Source organism: Lactuca virosa, chromosome 3, assembly GCF_052849685.1.
Source record: "Lactuca virosa cultivar CGN04683 chromosome 3, Lactuca_virosa_CGN04683_v6, whole genome shotgun sequence".
In the NCBI taxonomy this organism is placed as follows: domain Eukaryota; kingdom Viridiplantae; phylum Streptophyta; class Magnoliopsida; order Asterales; family Asteraceae; genus Lactuca; species Lactuca virosa.
This window is the reverse complement of record NC_136428.1, coordinates 111,130,750-111,135,236: the sequence shown is the minus strand read 5'-3', so window position 1 is coordinate 111,135,236 and position 4,487 is coordinate 111,130,750. Positions and strand designations below refer to the sequence as shown.

The window sequence follows — 4,487 nt, the reverse complement described above, 5'->3', positions numbered from 1 at the left end:
TCCTTCCACTCTTCCATTAACTCTTCCAACATATCAACCGATAACGTTGTGTCATCACTACACCTTGCACGCTTTATGGCTTGATCTATTCCAAATGTAACTGATTCTTCCCCCACCCGAAGGGTAAGTTTTGAATCTCTCATATCTACTATAGCACTCGTGGTGTTAAGTAAGGCTCTTCCATGTATAATCGGGACTTGAGGGTTCGCTTCCATGTCTAGCACTATGAAGTCTGCGGGAAACACGAATTTGTCAACTTTTACTAATAGGTCCTCGCATATCCCCCTTGGAAATGTTACCGTTTTATTAGCCAAGTGAATTGCCATTCGAATTGGCCTTGGTTCCGGAAGGTCTAACTTCTTGAAGAATGAGTATGGCATGAGGTTAACACTTGCCCCCGAATCAGCTAATGCATGGATAGTTGATAAATTCCTGAATTGGCAAGGCAAGGTCAAACTACCCGGGTCACCTTTCTTCTTAGGTAATTTGTTCAACATGGCGGCTGAACAATTTTCATTTAGAACCACCTTCTGCACTTCTTCTATCTTTTTCCTATTTGTAAGAAGCTCCTTTAAGAACTTGGCATACTTAGGCATTTGTGCAACCGCCTCGATGAAGGGCATATTGATTTGAAGGGCTTTGATGTGTTCCAGAAATTTTTGATAATCAATATCATTCTTATCTTGTTTAGCTTGTCCTGGAAACAGCAGTGGAGGCTGAGATGGTTTAACAGGAGGCTTATTATTCTGTTCAGGCGGGGGGCTCGTCGAGTCGCATCGGGTTTCTGCGATTTTTGGTTTTCAGACTCTTCCTCTTGCACCCTTTTCGGATCTTCCTTCTGAATAGGGGTCAGAGGAGTAATAATCTTCCTGTTCCTAGTTGTTACGATGCTTATATGTGCGCCCTTCGTATTGTTTTCGGTATTACTAGGAAGCGCACCCGGTTGTCTCTCGTTTATTTGTAGTGCAAGTCGGCCTAGTTGTTTTTCAATGTTGAGGATGGAAGCTTGCTGATTTCTCATCAAAGATTGTTTCTCTTTCATCATGAGTTGTTGTTCTCTCATTGCAGCATCGGTTTCATTGTGTCGTTTCTCGGATGCAGCTGCAAGTCTTGTGAGCATATTTTCAAAGTCTAGCTTCTTTTCTTGCACCGGTTCCTCATTTTGAAAGAAGCCTCTTGTCTTCATTATATATTTCTCCTCCTTTGCCTTTTTGTACTCATCGTAAGGTAGCCATTCTTTCTTTGGTTTTCGCCAATCTTCATCGTATTTATCGCCAACCGAGTAACACACTTGCGCTTTCCAGTTCCCATTCTCGTCAAGATCGCAATCCTTTGTAAGGTGAGGCCCGCTATAGTTTTCACACCCCACTCTAATGGCATGGATGGATTGGTCCATCTTAGTCATCCTTCGCTCCATACTTTCCGATTTAGCCATCACAGCTGCCATGCTATCATTCACAGAGTTCACCACCCCTCGAGTCGAGTCATGTCTTGGATTATGATATTCTCTAGAGTGCTTAGAGAATTCTTTAATGAGTCTTTTAACTTCAACCAGATTTTTCTTCGTCAATGGGCCTTGAAGTCAAGTAGTTGTCTAGTGGTGACATTTACTCCATCATAGAAGGTTGACACTTCTTGTTGCATATTGAGGTCATTTTGTGGCCAATTCCTTAGTAGACCTTTGTAGCGCTCCCATGCTTCGACTAAAGACTCTCCCGCTTGTTGCTCAAAATTGGCAATGGCCTTCTTGAGTTTAGCAATTTTAGATGGTGGGAAAAATTGTTCCAGAAACTCCTCACGCATCTTAGCCCATGTAGTAATCTCTCCTGGTGGTAGTGCTTTTAGCCAATCCTTTGCAGCCCCTTTAAAATTAACAGGGAGCATCCTCAATAACACCGTCTCTCTAGGTACATTTGGAATGTTGAAGTAGTCGACGATGTCATTAACTTCATCAAGATGCTTGTATGCATCTTCATAATCGTTTCCGGTGAAAGGAATCTCCTTCAATGCAGTAAGGATGTGCCCCTTAATTTCAAACATGGCAGTGGCGGATATGGTGGGTTGCACAAGCCCCGGACCGGTGTCGTCTCAAATCCTCTTTTTGTATGCCTCCATCGAGAGGCCGACAACAACAAAAGGTACGAAGCTTGGTTGGGCCAGTTCCTGCTTAAACTCCAAACCCCATAGCCCTTCCTCTTATGGCACCTCTTCCTTGGAGGACCTTACCAGGCATGAGGGAAAGCGCTTGGAACTAGAAGCCTTGTCTTTTGACTCATGTCACGTAGAATACCGCTCATTATAGCCCGTTGATTTCATTTAAAATGTAAAAAAATAATTCTTTTGATTTGATTTTGTCGGCCATGGTGTTGTCGGGTTCTTCTTCGTGATCACTCTCTTCAAAATCGGTAACACTTTCCTCCTTCTCGGTCTCGTACTTGGTGTCCTCTTTCGTGTTGCTGGATTCCCCCACTTTCTTTCCCTTCTTCTTGCCAAAAACCGATCTAAGACTCTTATAAGGCGACTTCTTCGGAGTATCTTCTTCGGTCTTGTCCTTGTTCTTGCGAAACAACGATTCCGGGTTTTCAAGTGGTGGAATCAAGGATGAATTTGATCCACGGGTCATAAACAATCTGCAAGAGACAGAAAAACACGTGTAAAAAGAACAAAACAAACTGAAAAACGAAACTGGAAAATTGCCTTGGACTCGTCGAGTCGGTGCGCATGGACTCGGCGAGTTCAAGGGTAAAACAAAAAAAATTTAAAACAAAATTTCTAAAAGAAAAGAAACTAAAACTTAAATCTAAGTAAAACTTTTCCTAAAGCAGTAACTTTGTGCAAGAAAATTTTACACAAAGGATCGATAACACTAGCAATTAGAATTAATTTTAGAACCGTTCCCCGGCAACGGCGCCAAAAACTTGATGTGTGTGGAATGCACTAGTTTTAATCCTACTTTTTAATATAATTTAGACACATAAAAGGCAGTATACCTGTCGATTGGTGGTATGTTTAGCAAGCAGGGTATCGAACACAGGGAACGGCAATTAAGCTAATTACTAATATTATCTAAAAACAAGCAATAAAAGAAAGGGTTTTCTCTTGTTTTGCAAGACTAGAAACTTAAGTACTTAACTAATACTCAACTAAGCAACTAACAGCTAAGCAAACGAAAATCAACTAAATTCAATAACAGAAAAGACTTCTGTTTAGGTTTTGAATCATTTATTCCTATGGTTGATTTTATGACAAGTGCAATGGATTAATTGGCATTGGCTACCGATTAGTGTGATTAGGTTCACGCTCGCTATTACTAATCCTTAGAAAACAGATTAATTTAAACAGTGGCCAAGTGATTAAACTAATAGATTTCCTAGTTTATTGATTCGGGTTAAGTAAGATTTGTAGTAGCTAATCAAATTGCTAATTCAATTAACCTCTTGTTGATGGTTCATCACACAAGCTCACACATTAATTTACCTATTTTGTAATTAACCCTAGTTTCGCGTTCGCTATTCTTAGGAATATAACAATGTTTGCACACAAGTCATATGAGATTAGCAATTAAGAGATGTTCATGCAACTTAATATGCTGGTTAATTAACAGAAAATAGTTGTAATTAACACATAAGGTTCTTTAACAAGCTTAACAAAACAAAATTACCAATTTAAATTAATCCAATCATAAAATCAAACCATATTCATAAAGTCATCTATCCTAAACAGAAGTTATGAGTTTTTAGCTCATAATTAAAGTAGAAAACAATTCGCAAACAAAATCTATTGATGCAAACATAGTTTAAACAAAAGATTAAGTAAAGAGTACACTTGAATTGACTTGATCTCCCCAAAATTGAATGCTTAGACTCGATCTTCAAGTTCCAGAGCTCCAACAACAACTTGAATCACAAATTAACCTTCAAGGGTTCCAGAGAGAAGTCCTAAATTCGTGAATTAAATCCCTTTATATAGTTTCTGAAAACAGGGGCTACTCGTCGAGTCAATAGACCGACTCGGCGAGTCCCCCACTTAAAATCCGTATGCGTCAAGGAATCTTATTTGTTCGCGAATCTTCGAACCTATTCGGCGAGTAGGCACGCAACTCTCCGAGTTCTTCAGGGTTTTTTTCTTTCTTTCTTCTTTCTTTCTTCTTTCTTCAATTCCCGAGCTTCCTATCGCTTTTTCTGCTTCCTTTTGCTTCCGAGCTCATCTTTTAGGCTACAAATACATTTTAAACATATTTAAGTACCTTTTGTTCATAATTTGCAATAAAATAGCCAAAAAGTATTAAGATTTAACACAACATATATGACTAATTATGCACATGTCAATAACAAACATTAGTATACTCTAACTCGTGGGATCTCATATACTACAAGTTCCCTGGGTTCATCTCAGCCTTCCTTGATTCGAGTACGAATCCTCTACTTTCTGTAGTACGGGCCCATACTACCTTCCACATCTATCCGTACTTTCTTCAAGAACTACTT

The 4,487-nt window shown here is 39.5% G+C and overlaps 1 non-coding gene across 1 annotated transcript; it reads left to right on the top strand.

The window, feature by feature from the left end:
• The first annotated feature begins 1,648 nt into the window (after positions 1–1,648).
• On the top strand, positions 1,649–1,755 carry LOC145168007 (small nucleolar RNA R71). Its single transcript, XR_013741603.1, has one exon. It is a non-coding gene; the product is annotated as a small nucleolar RNA R71 (small nucleolar RNA).
• The last annotated feature ends 2,732 nt before the right edge of the window (positions 1,756–4,487 follow it).